The following is an 18,140-nucleotide window of genomic DNA, read 5'->3' on the forward strand; positions in this document are numbered from 1 at the left end:
GAAATATCATTGCAACAGCTTTTATTTAGTCAGCAATCAAGAGTGTAAGTTTTAATGCGCTTAAAAGCATTTTTCGGCCGAATGAACAAATATGCTTGTTTCTGCCAATTGTCGCAAAATACTGAAGGGAAAGTGGGTTTGCCTTCATATTTGACCCAGAACAACTCAGTTCAGCATGAAAATATCATTGCAACAGCTTTTATTTAGTCAGAAATCAAGATTGTAAGTTTTTATGCGCTTAAAAGCAATTTCAGGCCGAATGAGCTGATTTCTGCCAATTGTAGGAAAATACTGACGAGAAAGGGGGTTTGCCTTCATATTTGACCCAGAACAACTCAGTTCAGCATGGAAATATCATTGCAACATCTTTTATTTAGCCAGAAATAAGGAGTTTAAGTTTTTTTGCGCTTAAACGCATTTTCAGGCCGAATGAGCTGATTTCTGCCAATTGAAGGAAAATACTGAAAGGAAAGTGGGTTTGCCTTCATATTTGAACCAGAACAACTCAATTCATTATGGAAATGTAATTGCAACAGCTTTTTTTTTAGCCAGAAATCAAGAGTGGAAGATTTTTATGCGCTTAAAAGCATTTTCAGGCGAAATAAGCTGATTTCTGCCAATTGTAGCAAAATACTGAAAGGAAAGTGGGTTTGCCTTCATATTTGACACAGAACAACTCAATTCAGCATGGAAATATCATTGCAACAGCTTTTATTTAGCCAGAAATCAAGAGTGTAAATTTATATGCGCTTACAAGCATTTTCTGGCCGAATGAGCAAATATGCTTGTTTCTGTCAATTGCAGCAAAATACTGAAGGTAAAGTGGGTTTGCCTTCATATTTGACCTAGAACAACTCAGTTCAGCATTGAAATATCATTGCAACAGCTTTTGTTTAGCCAGAAAACAAGAGTGTAAGTTTTTATGCGCTTAAAAGCATTTTCAGGCCGAATGAGCTGATTTCTGCCAATTGTAGCAAAATACTGAAAGGAAAGTGGGTTTGCCTTCATATTTGACCCAGAACAACTCAGTTCAGCATTGAGATATCATTGCAACAGCTTTAATTTAGCCAGAAATCAAGAGTGGAAGTTTTTATGCGCTTAAAACCATTTTCAGGCCGAATGAGCTGATTTCTGCCAATTGTAGCAAAATACTGAAAGGACAGTGGGTTTGCCTTCATATTTGACCCAGAACAACTCAGTTCAGCATGGAAATATCATTGCAACAGCTTTTATTTAGTCAGCAATCAAGAGTGGAAGTTTTTATGCGCTTAAAAGCATTTTTCGGACGAATGAACAAATATGCTTGTTTCTGCCAATTGTCGCAAAATACTGAAAGGAAAGTGGGTTTGCCTTCATATTTTACCCAAAACAACTCAGTTCAGCATGGAAATATTATTGCAACAGCTTTTATTTAGCCAGAAATGAAGATTGTAAGTTTTTATGCGCTTAAAAGCATTTTCAGGCCAAATAAGCTGATTTCTGCCAATTGCAGCAAAATACTGAAGGGAAAGTGGGTTTGCCTTAATATTTGACCCAGAACAACTCAGTTCAGCATGGAAATATCATTGCAACAGCTTTTATTTAGCCAGAAATCAAGAGTGGAAGTTTTTATGCGCTTAAAAGCAATTTCAGGCCGAATGAGCTGATTTCTGCCAATTGTAGCAAAATACTGACGAGAAAGTGGGTTTGCCTTCATATTTGACCCAGAACAACTCAGTTCAGCATGGAAATATCATTGCAACATCTTTTATTTAGCCAGAAATAAGGAGTTTAAGTTTTTTTGCGCTTAAACGCATTTTCAGGCCGAATGAGCTGATTTCTGCCAATTGTAGCAAAATACGGAAAGGAAAGTGGGTTTGCCTTCATATTTGACCCAGAACAACTCAGTTCATAATTTAAATATCATTACAACAGCTTTTATTTAGCCAGAAATCAAGATTGTAAGTTTTTATGCGCTTAAAAGCATTTTCAGGCCGAATGAGCACATATGCTTGTTTCTGCCAATTGCAGCAAAATACTGAAAGGAAAGTCGGTTTGCCTTAATATTTGACCCAGAACAACTCAGTTCAGCATGGAAATATCATTGCAACATCTTTTATTTAGCCAGAAATAAGGAGTTTAAGTTTTTATGCGCTTAAAACCATTTTCAGGCCGAATGAGCTGATTTCTGCCAATTGTAGCAAAATACTGAAGGGAAAGTGGGATTGCCTTCATATTTGACCCAGAACAACTCAGTTCAGCATGGAAATATTGTTGCAACAGCTTTTATTTAGCCAGAAATCAAGAGTGTAAGTTTTTATGCGCTTAAAAGCATTTTTCGGCCGAATGAACAAATATGCTTGTTTCTGCCAATTGTCGCAAAATACTGAAGGGAAAGTGGGTTTGCCTTCATATTTGACCCAGAACAACTCAGTTCAGCATGAAAATATCATTGCAACAGCTTTTATTTAGTCAGAAATCAAGATTGTAAGTTTTTATGCGCTTAAAAGCATTTTCAGGCCCAATGAGCACTTATGCTTGTTTCTGCCAATTGCAGCAAAATACTGAAAGGAAAGTGGGCTTGCCTTAATATTTGACCCAGAACAACTCAGGTCAGCATGGAAATATCATTGCAACATCTTTTATTTAGCCAGAAATAAGGAGTTTAAGTTTTTATACGCTTAAAAGCATTTTCAGGCCGAATAAGCTGATTTCTGCCAATTGTAGCAAAATACGGAAAGGAAAGTGGGTTTGCCTTCATATTTGATGCATAACAACTCAGTTCAGCATTGAGATATCATTGCAACAGCTTTAATTTACTCAGAAATAAAGAGTGGAAGTTTTTCAGGCTAAATGAGCAAATATGCTTGTTTCTGCCAATTGCAGCAAAATACTGAAAGGAAAATGGGTTTGCCTTGATATTTGACCCAGAACAACTCAGTTCAGCATGGAAATATTATTGCAACAGCTTTTATTTAGCCAGCAATCAAGAGTGTAAGTTTTTATGCGCTTAAAAGCATTTTCAGGCCAAATAAGCTGATTTCTGCCAATTGCAGCAAAATACTGAAGGGAAAGTGGGTTTGCCTTCATATTTGACCCAGAATAACTCAGTTCAGCATGGAAATATTATTGCAACAACTTTTATTTAGCCAGAAATCAAGAGTGGAAGTTTTTTAGGCCGAATGAGCAAATATGCTTGTTTCTGCCAATTGCAGCAAAATACTGAAGGGAAAGTGGGTTTGCCTTCATATTTGACCCAGAATAACTCAGTTCAGCATGGAAATATTATTGCAACAGCTTTTATTTAGCCAGAAATCAAGAGTGGAAGTTTTTATGCGCTTAAAACCATTTTCAGGTCGAATGAGCTGATTTCTGCCAATTGTAGCAAAATACTGAAAGGACAGTGGGTTTGCCTTCATATTTGACCCAGAACAACTCAGTTCAGCATGGAAAATCATTGCAACAGCTTTTATTTAGTCAGCAATCAAGAGTGTAAGTTTTTATGCGCTTAAAAGCAATTTCAGGCCGAATGAGCTGATTTCTGCCAATTGTAGGAAAATACTGACGAGAAAGTGGGTTTGCCTTCATATTTGACCCAGAACAACTCAGTTCAGCATGGAAATATCATTGCAACATCTTTTATTTAGCCAGAAATAAGGAGTTTAAGTTTTTTTGCGCTTAAACGCATTTTCAGGCCGAATGAGCTGATTTCTGCCAATTTAAGGAAAATACTGAAAGGAAAGTGGGTTTGCCTTCATATTTGAACCAGAACAACTCAATTCATTATGGAAATGTAATTGCAACAGCTTTTTTTTTTAGCCAGAAATCAAAAGTGGAAGATTTTTATGCGCTTAAAAGCATTTTCAGGCGAAATAAGCTGATTTCTGCCAATTGTAGCAAAATACTGAAAGGAAAGTGGGTTTGCCTTCATATTTGAACCAGAACAACTCAATTCATTATGGAAATATCATTGCAACAGCTTTACTTTAGCCAGAAATCAAGAGTGTAAGTTTTTATGCGCTTAAAAGCATTTTTCGGCCGAATAAACAAATATGCTTGTTTCTGCCAATTGTCGCAAAATACTAAAGGGAAAGTGGGTTTACCTTCATATTTGACCCAGAACAACTCAGTTCAGCATGGAAATATCATTGCAACATCTTTTATTTAGCCAGAAATAAGGAGTTTAAGCTTTTATGCGCTTAAACGTATTTTCAGGCCGAATGAGCTGATTTCTGCCAATTGTAGCAAAATACGGAAAGGAAAGTGGGTTTGCCTTCATATTTGACCCAGAACAACTCAGTTAAGCATTTAAATATCATTACAACAGCTTTTATTTAGCCAGAAATCAAGATTGTAAGTTTTTATGCGCTTAAAAGCATTTTCAGGCCGAATGAGCACATATGCTTGTTTCTGCCAATTGCAGCAAAATACTGAAAGGAAAGTGGGTTTGCCTTAATATTTGACCCAGAACAACTCAGTTCAGCATGGAAATATCATTGCAACAGCTTTTATTTAGTCAGAAATCAAGAGTGTAAATTTATATGCGCTTACAAGCATTTTCTGGCCGAATGAGCAAATATGCTTGTTTCTGTCAATTGCAGCAAAATACTGAAGGTAAAGTGGGTTTGCCTTCATATTTGACCCAGAGCAACTCAGTTCAGCATTGAAATATCATTGCAACAGCTTTTGTTTACCCAGAAAACAAGAGTGTAAGTTTTTATGCGCTTAAAAGTATTTTCAGGCCGAATGAGCTGATTTCTGCCAATTGTAGCAAAATACTGAAAGGAAAGTGGGTTTGCCTTCATATTTGACCCAGAACAACTCAGTTCAGCATTGAGATATCATTGCAACAGCTTTAATTTAGCCAGAAATAAAGAGTGGAAGTTTTTCATGCCGAATGAGCAAATATGGTTGTTTCTGCCAATTGCAGCAAAATACTGAAAGGAAAATGGGTTTGCCTTCATATTTGACCCAGAAATACTCAGTTCAGCATGGAAATATTATTGCAACAGCTTTTATTTAGCCAGAAATGAAGATTGTAAGTTTTTATGCGCTTAAAAGCATTTTCAGGCCAAATGAGCTGATTTCTGCCAATTGCAGCAAAATACTGAAGGGAAAGTGGGTTTGCCTTCATATTTGACCCAGAACAACTCAATTCAGCATGGAAATATCATTGCAACAGCTTTTATTTAGCCAGAAATTAAGAGTGGAAGTTTTTATGCGCTTAAAAGCATTTTCAGGCCAAATGAGCTGATTTCTGCCAATTGCAGCAAAATACTGAAGGGAAAGTGGGTTTGCCTTCATCTTTAACCCAGAACAACTCAGTTCAGCATTTAAATATTATTGCAAAAGCTTTTATTTAGCCAGAAATCAAGAGTGTAAGTTTTTATACGCTTAAAAGCATTTTCAGGCCGAATGAGCTGATTTCTGCCAATTGTAGCAAAATACTGAAAGGAAAGTGGGCTTGCCTTCATATTTGACCCAGAACAACTCAGTTCAGCATGGAAATGTCATTGCAACATCTTTTATTTAGCCAGAAATAAGGAGTTTAAGTTTTTATGCGCTTAAAAGCATTTTCAGGCCAAATAAGCTGATTTCTGCCAATTGCAGCAAAATACTGAAGGGAAAGTGGGTTTGCCTTCATATTTGACCCAGAATAACTCAGTTCAGCATGGAAATATTATTGCAACAACTTTTATTTAGCCAGAAATCAAGAGTGGAAGTTTTTTAGGCCGAATGAGCAAATATGCTTGTTTCTGCCAATTGCAGCAAAATACTGAAGGGAAAGTGGGTTTGCCTTCATATTTGACCCAGAACAACTCAGTTCAGCATGGAAATATCATTGCAACAGCTTTTATTTAGCCAGAAATCAAGAGTGGAAGTTTTTATGCGCTTAAAACCATTTTCAGGCCGAATGAGCTGATTTCTGCCAATTGTAGGAAAATACTGAAAGGACAGTGGGTTTGCCTTCATATTTGACCCAGAACAATTCAGTTCAGCATGGAAATATCATTCAACAGCTTTTATTTAGTCAGCAATCAAGAGTGTAAGTTTTTATGCGCTTAAAAGCATTTTTCGGACGAATGAACAAATATGCTTGTTTCTGCCAATTGTCGCAAAATACTGAAGGGAAAGTGGGTTTGCCTTCATATTTGACCCAGAACAACTCAGTTCAGCATGAAAATATCATTGCAACATCTTTTATTTAGCCAGAAATAAGGAGTTTAAGCTTTTATGCGCTTAAACGTATTTTCAGGCCGAATGAGCTGATTTCTGCCAATTGTAGCAAAATACGGAAAGGAAAGTGGGTTTGCCTTCATATTTGACCCAGAACAACTCAGTTAAGCATTTAAATATCATTACAACAGCTTTTATTTAGCCAGAAATCAAGATTGTAAGTTTTTATGCGCTTAAAAGCATTTTCAGGCCGAATGAGCACATATGCTTGTTTCTGCCAATTGCAGCAAAATACTGAAAGGACAGTGGGTTTGCCTTCATATTTGACCCAGAACAATTCAGTTCAGCATGGAAATATCATTCAACAGCTTTTATTTAGTCAGCAATCAAGAGTGTAAGTTTTTATGCGCTTAAAAGCATTTTTCGGACGAATGAACAAATATGCTTGTTTCTGCCAATTGTCGCAAAATACTGAAGGGAAAGTGGGTTTGCCTTCATATTTGACCCAGAACAACTCAGTTCAGCATGAAAATATCATTGCAACAGCTTTTATTTAGTCAGAAATCAAGATTGTAAGTTTTTATGCGCTTAAAAGCAATTTCAGGCCGAATGAGCTGATTTCTGCCAATTGTAGCAAAATACTGACGAGAAAGTGGGTTTGCCTTCATATTTGACCCAGAACAACTCAGTTCATAATTTAAATATCATTACAACAGCTTTTATTTAGCCAGAAATCAAGATTGTAAGTTTTTATGCGCTTAAAAGCATTTTCAGGCCGAATGATCTGATTTCTGCCAATTGAAGGAAAATACTGAAAGGAAAGTGGGTTTGCCTTCATATTTGAACCAGAACAACTCAATTCAGCATGGAAATGTCATTGCAACAGCTTTTTTTTAGCCAGAAATCAAGAGTGGAAGATTTTATGCGCTTAAAAGCATTTTTTGGTCGAATAAACAAATATGCTTGTTTCTGCCAATTGTCGCAAAATACTAAAGGGAAAGTGGGTTTGCCTTCATATTTGACCCAGAACAACTCAGTTCAGCATGGAAATATCATTGCAAAATCTTTTATTTAGCCAGAAATGAAGATTGTAAGTTTTTATGCGCTTAAAAGCATTTTCAGGCCAAATGAGCTGATTTCTGCCAATTGCAGCAAAATACTGAAGGGAAAGTGGGTTTGCCTTCATATTTGACCCAGAACAACTCAATTCAGCATGGAAATATCATTGCAACAGCTTTTATTTAGCCAGAAATCAAGAGTGTAAGTTTTTATGCGCTTAAAAGCATTTTTCGGCCGAATAAACAAATATGCTTGTTTCTGCCAATTGTCGCAAAATACTAAAGGGAAAGTGGGTTTACCTTCATATTTGACCCAGAACAACTCAGTTCAGCATGGAAATATCATTGCAACATCTTTTATTTAGCCAGAAATAAGGAGTTTAAGCTTTTATGCGCTTAAACGTATTTTCAGGCCGAATGAGCTGATTTCTGCCAATTGTAGCAAAATACGGAAAGGAAAGTGGGTTTGCCTTCATATTTGACCCAGAACAACTCAGTTAAGCATTTAAATATCATTACAACAGCTTTTATTTAGCCAGAAATCAAGATTGTAAGTTTTTATGCGCTTAAAAGCATTTTCAGGCCGAATGAGCACATATGCTTGTTTCTGCCAATTGCAGCAAAATACTGAAAGGACAGTGGGTTTGCCTTCATATTTGACCCAGAACAATTCAGTTCAGCATGGAAATATCATTCAACAGCTTTTATTTAGTCAGCAATCAAGAGTGTAAGTTTTTATGCGCTTAAAAGCATTTTTCGGACGAATGAACAAATATGCTTGTTTCTGCCAATTGTCGCAAAATACTGAAGGGAAAGTGGGTTTGCCTTCATATTTGACCCAGAACAACTCAGTTCAGCATGAAAATATCATTGCAACAGCTTTTATTTAGTCAGAAATCAAGATTGTAAGTTTTTATGCGCTTAAAAGCAATTTCAGGCCGAATGAGCTGATTTCTGCCAATTGTAGCAAAATACTGACGAGAAAGTGGGTTTGCCTTCATATTTGACCCAGAACAACTCAGTTCAGCATGGAAATATCATTGCAACATCTTTTATTTAGCCAGAAATAAGGAGTTTAAGTTTTTTTGCGCTTAAACGCATTTTCAGGCCGAATGAGCTGATTTCTGCCAATTGTAGCAAAATACGGAAAGGAAAGTGGGTTTGCCTTCATATTTGACCCAGAACAACTCAGTTCATAATTTAAATATCATTACAACAGCTTTTATTTAGCCAGAAATCAAGATTGTAAGTTTTTATGCGCTTAAAAGCATTTTCAGGCCGAATGATCTGATTTCTGCCAATTGAAGGAAAATACTGAAAGGAAAGTGGGTTTGCCTTCATATTTGAACCAGAACAACTCAATTCAGCATGGAAATGTCATTGCAACAGCTTTTTTTTAGCCAGAAATCAAGAGTGGAAGATTTTATGCGCTTAAAAGCATTTTTTGGTCGAATAAACAAATATGCTTGTTTCTGCCAATTGTCGCAAAATACTAAAGGGAAAGTGGGTTTGCCTTCATATTTGACCCAGAACAACTCAGTTCAGCATGGAAATATCATTGCAAAATCTTTTATTTAGCCAGAAATAAGGAGTTTAAGTTTTTATGCGCTTAAAAGCATTTTCAGGCCGAATGAGCTGATTTCTGCCAATTGTGGCAAAATACGGAAAGGAAAGTGGGTTTGCCTTCATATTTGACCCAGAACAACTCAGTTCAGCATGGAAATATCATTGCAACAGCTTTAATTTAGCCAGAAATAAAGAGTGGAAATTTTTCATGCCGAATGAGCAAATATGCTTGTTTCTGCCAATTGGAGCAAAATACTGAAAGGAAAATGGGTTTGCCTTCATATTTGACCCAGAACAACTCAGTTCAGCATGGAAATATTATTGCAACAGCTTTTATTTAGCCAGAAATGAAGATTGTAAGTTTTTATGCGCTTAAAAGCATTTTCAGGCCAAATGAGCTGATTTCTGCCAATTGCAGCAAAATACTGAAGGGAAAGTGGGTTTGCCTTCATATTTGACCCAGAACAACTCAATTCAGCATGGAAATATCATTGCAACAGCTTTTATTTAGCCAGAAATCAAGAGTGTAAGTTTTTATGCGCTTAAAAGCATTTTTCGGCCGAATAAACAAATATGCTTGTTTCTGCCAATTGTCGCAAAATACTAAAGGGAAAGTGGGTTTACCTTCATATTTGACCCAGAACAACTCAGTTCAGCATGGAAATATCATTGCAACATCTTTTATTTAGCCAGAAATAAGGAGTTTAAGCTTTTATGCGCTTAAACGTATTTTCAGGCCGAATGAGCTGATTTCTGCCAATTGTAGCAAAATACGGAAAGGAAAGTGGGTTTGCCTTCATATTTGACCCAGAACAACTCAGTTAAGCATTTAAATATCATTACAACAGCTTTTATTTAGCCAGAAATCAAGATTGTAAGTTTTTATGCGCTTAAAAGCATTTTCAGGCCGAATGAGCACATATGCTTGTTTCTGCCAATTGCAGCAAAATACTGAAAGGAAAGTGGGTTTGCCTTAATATTTGACCCAGAACAACTCAGTTCAGCATGGAAATATCATTGCAACAGCTTTTATTTAGTCAGAAATCAAGAGTGTAAATTTATATGCGCTTACAAGCATTTTCTGGCCGAATGAGCAAATATGCTTGTTTCTGTCAATTGCAGCAAAATACTGAAGGTAAAGTGGGTTTGCCTTCATATTTGACCCAGAACAACTCAGTTCAGCATTGAGATATCATTGCAACAGCTTTAATTTAGCCAGAAATAAAGAGTGGAAGTTTTTCATGCCGAATGAGCAAATATGGTTGTTTCTGCCAATTGCAGCAAAATACTGAAAGGAAAATGGGTTTGCCTTCATATTTGACCCAGAAATACTCAGTTCAGCATGGAAATATTATTGCAACAGCTTTTATTTAGCCAGAAATGAAGATTGTAAGTTTTTATGCGCTTAAAAGCATTTTCAGGCCAAATGAGCTGATTTCTGCCAATTGCAGCAAAATACTGAAGGGAAAGTGGGTTTGCCTTCATATTTGACCCAGAACAACTCAATTCAGCATGGAAATATCATTGCAACAGCTTTTATTTAGCCAGAAATTAAGAGTGGAAGTTTTTATGCGCTTAAAAGCATTTTCAGGCCAAATGAGCTGATTTCTGCCAATTGCAGCAAAATACTGAAGGGAAAGTGGGTTTGCCTTCATCTTTAACCCAGAACAACTCAGTTCAGCATTTAAATATTATTGCAAAAGCTTTTATTTAGCCAGAAATCAAGAGTGTAAGTTTTTATACGCTTAAAAGCATTTTCAGGCCGAATGAGCTGATTTCTGCCAATTGTAGCAAAATACTGAAAGGAAAGTGGGCTTGCCTTCATATTTGACCCAGAACAACTCAGTTCAGCATGGAAATGTCATTGCAACATCTTTTATTTAGCCAGAAATAAGGAGTTTAAGTTTTTATGCGCTTAAAAGCATTTTCAGGCCAAATAAGCTGATTTCTGCCAATTGCAGCAAAATACTGAAGGGAAAGTGGGTTTGCCTTCATATTTGACCCAGAATAACTCAGTTCAGCATGGAAATATTATTGCAACAACTTTTATTTAGCCAGAAATCAAGAGTGGAAGTTTTTTAGGCCGAATGAGCAAATATGCTTGTTTCTGCCAATTGCAGCAAAATACTGAAGGGAAAGTGGGTTTGCCTTCATATTTGACCCAGAACAACTCAGTTCAGCATGGAAATATCATTGCAACAGCTTTTATTTAGCCAGAAATCAAGAGTGGAAGTTTTTATGCGCTTAAACCCATTTTCAGGCCGAATGAGCTGATTTCTGCCAATTGTAGCAAAATACTGAAAGGACAGTGGGTTTGCCTTCATATTTGACCCAGAACAATTCAGTTCAGCATGGAAATATCATTCAACAGCTTTTATTTAGTCAGCAATCAAGAGTGTAAGTTTTTATGCGCTTAAAAGCATTTTTCGGACGAATGAACAAATATGCTTGTTTCTGCCAATTGTCGCAAAATACTGAAGGGAAAGTGGGTTTGCCTTCATATTTGACCCAGAACAACTCAGTTCAGCATGAAAATATCATTGCAACAGCTTTTATTTAGTCAGAAATCAAGATTGTAAGTTTTTATGCGCTTAAAAGCAATTTCAGGCCGAATGAGCTGATTTCTGCCAATTGTAGCAAAATACTGACGAGAAAGTGGGTTTGCCTTCATATTTGACCCAGAACAACTCAGTTCAGCATGGAAATATCATTGCAACATCTTTTATTTAGCCAGAAATAAGGAGTTTAAGTTTTTTTGCGCTTAAACGCATTTTCAGGCCGAATGAGCTGATTTCTGCCAATTGTAGCAAAATACGGAAAGGAAAGTGGGTTTGCCTTCATATTTGACCCAGAACAACTCAGTTCATAATTTAAATATCATTACAACAGCTTTTATTTAGCCAGAAATCAAGATTGTAAGTTTTTATGCGCTTAAAAGCATTTTCAGGCCGAATGAGCACATATGCTTGTTTCTGCCAATTGCAGCAAAATACTGAAAGGAAAGTCGGTTTGCCTTAATATTTGACCCAGAACAACTCAGTTCAGCATGGAAATATCATTGCAACATCTTTTATTTAGCCAGAAATAAGGAGTTTAAGTTTTTATGCGCTTAAAACCATTTTCAGGCCGAATGAGCTGATTTCTGCCAATTGTAGCAAAATACTGAAGGGAAAGTGGGATTGCCTTCATATTTGACCCAGAACAACTCAGGTCAGCATTGAGATATCATTGCAACAGCTTTAATTTACTCAGAAATAAAGAGTGGAAGTTTTTCAGACTAAATGAGCAAATATGCTTGTTTCTGCCAATTGCAGCAAAATACTGAAAGGAAAATGGGTTTGCCTTGATATTTGACCCAGAAAAACTCAGTTCAGCATTTAAATATCATTGCAACAGCTTTTATTTAGCCAGCAATCAAGAGTGTAAGTTTTTATGCGCTTAAAAGCATTTTCAGGCCGAATGATCTGATTTCTGCCAATTGAAGGAAAATACTGAAAGGAAAGTGGGTTTGCCTTCATATTTGAACCAGAACAACTCAATTCAGCATGGAAATGTCATTGCAACAGCTTTTTTTTAGCCAGAAATCAAGAGTGGAAGATTTTATGCGCTTAAAAGCATTTTTTGGTCGAATAAACAAATATGCTTGTTTCTGCCAATTGTCGCAAAATACTAAAGGGAAAGTGGGTTTGCCTTCATATTTGACCCAGAACAACTCAGTTCAGCATGGAAATATCATTGCAACATCTTTTATTTAGCCAGAAATAAGGAGTTTAAGTTTTTATGCGCTTAAAAGCATTTTCAGGCCGAATGAGCTGATTTCTGCCAATTGTGGCAAAATACGGAAAGGAAAGTGGGTTTGCCTTCATATTTGACCCAGAACAACTCAGTTCAGCATGGAAATATCATTGCAACAGCTTTAATTTAGCCAGAAATAAAGAGTGGAAGTTTTTCATGCCGAATGAGCAAATATGCTTGTTTCTGCCAATTGGAGCAAAATACTGAAAGGAAAATGGGTTTGCCTTCATATTTGACCCAGAACAACTCAGTTCAGCATGGAAATATTATTGCAACAGCTTTTATTTAGCCAGAAATGAAGATTGTAAGTTTTTATGCGCTTAAAAGCATTTTCAGGCCAAATGAGCTGATTTCTGCCAATTGCAGCAAAATACTGAAGGGAAAGTGGGTTTGCCTTCATATTTGACCCAGAACAACTCAATTCAGCATGGAAATATCATTGCAACAGCTTTTATTTAGCCAGAAATTAAGAGTGGAAGTTTTTATGCGCTTAAAAGCATTTTCAGGCCAAATGAGCTGATTTCTGCCAATTGCAGCAAAATACTGAAGGGAAAGTGGGTTTGCCTTCATCTTTAACCCAGAACAACTCAGTTCAGCATTTAAATATTATTGCAAAAGCTTTTATTTAGCCAGAAATCAAGAGTGTAAGTTTTTATACGCTTAAAAGCATTTTCAGGCCGAATGAGTTGATTTATGCCAATTGTAGCAAAATACTGAAAGGAAAGTGGGCTTGCCTTCATATTTGACCCAGAACAACTCAGTTCAGCATGGAAATGTCATTGCAACATCTTTTATTTAGCCAGAAATAAGGAGTTTAAGTTTTTATGCGCTTAAAAGCATTTTCAGGCCAAATAAGCTGATTTCTGCCAATTGCAGCAAAATACTGAAGGGAAAGTGGGTTTGCCTTCATATTTGACCCAGAATAACTCAGTTCAGCATGAAAATATTATTGCAACAACTTTTATTTAGCCAGAAATCAAGAGTGGAAGTTTTTTAGGCCGAATGAGCAAATATGCTTGTTTCTGCCAATTGCAGCAAAATACTGAAGGGAAAGTGGGTTTGCCTTCATATTTGACCCAGAACAACTCAGTTCAGCATGGAAATATCATTGCAACAGCTTTTATTTAGCCAGAAATCAAGAGTGTAAGTTTTAATGCGCTTAAAAGCATTTTTCGGCCGAATGAACAAATATGCTTGTTTCTGCCAATTGTCGCAAAATACTGAAGGGAAAGTGGGTTTGCCTTCATATTTGACCCAGAACAACTCAGTTCAGCATGGAAATATCATTGCAACATCTTTTATTTAGCCAGAAATAAGGAGTTTAAGTTTTTTTGTGCTAAAACGCATTTTCAGGCCGAATGAGCTGATTTCTGCCAATTGTAGCAAAATACGGAAAGGAAAGTGGGTTTGCCTTCATATTTGACCCAGAACAACTCAGTTCATAATTTAAATATCATTACAACAGCTTTTATTTAGCCAGAAATCAAGATTGTAAGTTTTTATGCGCTTAAAAGCATTTTCAGGCCGAATGAGCACATATGCTTGTTTCTGCCAATTGCAGCAAAATACTGAAAGGAAAGTCGGTTTGCCTTAATATTTGACCCAGAACAACTCAGTTCAGCATGGAAATATCATTGCAACATCTTTTATTTAGCCAGAAATAAGGAGTTTAAGTTTTTATGCGCTTAAAACCATTTTCAGGCCGAATGAGCTGATTTCTGCCAATTGTAGCAAAATACTGAAGGGAAAGTGGGATTGCCTTCATATTTGACCCAGAACAACTCAGTTCAGCATGGAAATATTGTTGCAACAGCTTTTATTTAGCCAGAAATCAAGAGTGTAAGTTTTTATGCGCTTAAAAGCATTTTTCGGCCGAATGAACAAATATGCTTGTTTCTGCCAATTGTCGCAAAATACTGAAGGGAAAGTGGGTTTGCCTTCATATTTGACCCAGAACAACTCAGTTCAGCATGAAAATATCATTGCAACAGCTTTTATTTAGTCAGAAATCAAGATTGTAAGTTTTTATGCGCTTAAAAGCATTTTCAGGCCCAATGAGCACTTATGCTTGTTTCTGCCAATTGCAGCAAAATACTGAAAGGAAAGTGGGCTTGCCTTAATATTTGACCCAGAACAACTCAGGTCAGCATGGAAATATCATTGCAACATCTTTTATTTAGCCAGAAATAAGGAGTTTAAGTTTTTATACGCTTAAAAGCATTTTCAGGCCGAATAAGCTGATTTCTGCCAATTGTAGCAAAATACGGAAAGGAAAGTGGGTTTGCCTTCATATTTGATGCATAACAACTCAGTTCAGCATTGAGATATCATTGCAACAGCTTTAATTTACTCAGAAATAAAGAGTGGAAGTTTTTCAGGCTAAATGAGCAAATATGCTTGTTTCTGCCAATTGCAGCAAAATACTGAAAGGAAAATGGGTTTGCCTTGATATTTGACCCAGAACAACTCAGTTCAGCATGGAAATATTATTGCAACAGCTTTTATTTAGCCAGCAATCAAGAGTGTAAGTTTTTATGCGCTTAAAAGCATTTTCAGGCCAAATGAGCTGATTTCTGCCAATTGCAGCAAAATCCTGAAGGGAAAGTGGGTTTGCCTTCATATTTGACCCAGAACAACTCAATTCAACATGGAAATATCATTGCAACAGCTTTTATTGAGCCAGAAATCAAGAGTGGAAGTTTTTATGTGCTTAAAAGCATTTTCAGGCCAAATGAGCTGATTTCTGCCAATTGCAGCAAAATACTGAAGGGAAAGTGGGTTTGCCTTCATCTTTGACCCAGAACAACTCAGTTAAGCATTTAAATATTATTGCAAAAGCTTTTATTTAGCCAGAAATCAAGAGTGTAAGTTTTTATACGCTTAAAAGCATTTTCAGGCCGAATGAGCTGATTTATGCCAATTGTAGCAAAATACTGAAGGGAAAGTGGGTTTGCCTGGAAGTTTTTCAGGCCGAATGAGCAAATATGCTTTTTTCTGCCAATTGCAGCAAAATACTGAAAGGAAAATGGGTTTGCCTTCATATTTGACCCGGAACAACTCAGTTCAGCATGGAAACATTATTGCAACAGCTTTTATTTAGCCAGAAATGAAGATTGTAAGTTTTTATGCGCTTAAAGCATTTTCAGGCCAAATGAGCTGATTTCTGCCAATTGCAGCAAAATCCTGAAGGGAAAGTGGGTTTGCCTTCATATTTGACCCAGAACAACTCAATTCAACATGGAAATATCATTGCAACAGCTTTTATTTAGCCAGAAATCTAGAGTGGAAGTTTTTTAGGCCGAATGAGCAAATATGCTTGTTGCTGCCAATTGCAGCAAAATACTGAAAGGAAAATGGGTTTGCCTTCATATTTGACCCAGAACAACTCAGTTCAGCATGGAAATATTATTGCAACAGCTTTTATTTAGCCAGAAATCAAGAGTGGAAGTTTTTATGCGCTTAAAACCATTTTCAGGCCGAATGAGCTGATTTCTGCCAATTGTAGCAAAATACTGAAAGGAAAGTGGGTTTGCCTTCATATTTGACCCAGAACAACTCAGTTCAGCATGGAAATATCATTGCAACATCTTTTATTTAGCCAGAAATAAGGAGTTTAAGTTTTTTTGCGCTTAAACGCATTTTCAGGCCGAATGAGCTGATTTCTGCCAATTGTAGCAAAATACGGAAAGGAAAGTGGGTTTGCCTTCATATTTGACCCAGAACAACTCAGTTCATAATTTAAATATCATTACAACAGCTTTTATTTAGCTAGAAATCAAGATTGTAAGTTTTTATGCGCTTAAAAGCAATTTCAGGCCGAATGAGCACATATGCTTGTTTCTGAAAATTGCAGCAAAATACTGAAAGGAAAGTCGGTTTGCCTTAATATTTGACCCAGAACAACTCAGTTCAGCATTTAAATATCATTACAACAGCTTTTATTTAGCCAGAAATCAAGATTGTAAGTTTTTATGCGCTTAAAAGCATTTTCAGGCCAAATAAGGTGATTTCTGCCAATTGTAGCAAAATACTGAAAGGAAAGTGGGCTTGCCTTCATATTTGACCCAGAACAACTCAGTTCAGCATGGAAATATCATTGCAACATCTTTTATTTAGCCAGAAATAAGGAGTTTAAGTTTTTATGCGCTTAAAACCATTTTCAGGCCAAATAAGCTGATTTCTGCCAATTGCAGCAAAATACTGAAGGGAAAGTGGGTTTGCCTTCATATTTGACCCAGAACAACTCAGTTTAGCATGGAAATATCATTGCAACAGCTTTTATTTAGCCAGAAATCAAGAGTGGAAATTTATATGCGCTTAAAACCAATGTCAGGCCGAATGAGCTGATTTCTGCCAATTGTAGCAAAATACTGAAGGGAAAGTGGGTTTGCCTTCATATTTGACCCAGAACAACTCAGTTCAGCATGGAAATATCATTGCCACAGCTTTTATTTAGCCAGAAATCAAGAGTGTAAGTTTTTATGCGCTTAAAAGCATTTTTCGGCCGAATGAACAAATATGCTTGTTTCTGCCAATTTTCGCAAAATACTGAAGGGAAAGTGGGTTTGCCTTCATATTTGACCCAGAACAACTCCGTTCAGCATGAAAATATCATTGCAACAGCTTTTATTTAGTCAGAAATCAAGATTGTAAGTTTTTATGCGCTTAAAAGCATTTTCAGGCCGAATGAGCACTTATGCTTGTTTCTGCCAATTGCAGCAAAATACTGAAAGGAAAGTGGGCTTGCCTTAATATTTGACCCAGAACAACTCAGGTCAGCATGGAAATATCATTGCAACATCTTTTATTTAGCCAGAAATAAGGAGTTTAAGTTTTTATACGCTTAAAAGCATTTTCAGGCCGAATGAGCTGATTTCTGCCAATTGTAGCAAAATACGGAAAGGAAAGTGGGTTTGCTTTCATATTTGATGCATAAGAACTCAGTTCAGCATTGAGATATCATTGCAACAGCTTTAATTTACTCAGAAATAAAGAGTGGAAGTTTTTCAGGCCAAATGAGCAAATATGCTGATTTCTGCCAATTGTAGCAAAATACTGAAAGGAAAGTGGCTTTGCCTTCATATTTGACCCAGAACAACTCAGTTCAGCATTGAGATATCATTGCAACATCTTTAATTTAGCCAGAAATAAAGAGTGGAAGTTTTTCAGGCCGAATGAGCAAATATGCTTGTTTCTGCCAATTGCAGCAAAATACTGAAAGGAAAATGGGTTTGCCTTCATATTTGACCCAGAACAACTCAGTTCAGCATGGAAATATTATTGCAACAGCTTTTATTTAGCCAGAAATGAAGATTGTAAGTTTTTATACGCTTAAAAGCATTTTCAGGCCAAATGAGCTGATTTCTGCCAATTGCAGCAAAATACTGAAGGGAAAGTGGGTTTGCCTTCATATTTGACCCAGAACAACTCAGTTCAGCATGGAAATATTATTGCAACAGCTTTTATTTAGCCAGAAATCAAGAGTGGAAGTTTTTTAGGCCGAATGAGCAAATATGCTTGTTTCTGCCAATTGCAGCAAAATACTGAAGGGAAAGTGGGTTTGCC

Source organism: Channa argus, unplaced genomic scaffold (assembly GCF_033026475.1).
Source record: "Channa argus isolate prfri unplaced genomic scaffold, Channa argus male v1.0 Contig004, whole genome shotgun sequence".
Classification (NCBI taxonomy): Eukaryota; Metazoa; Chordata; class Actinopteri; order Anabantiformes; family Channidae; genus Channa; species Channa argus.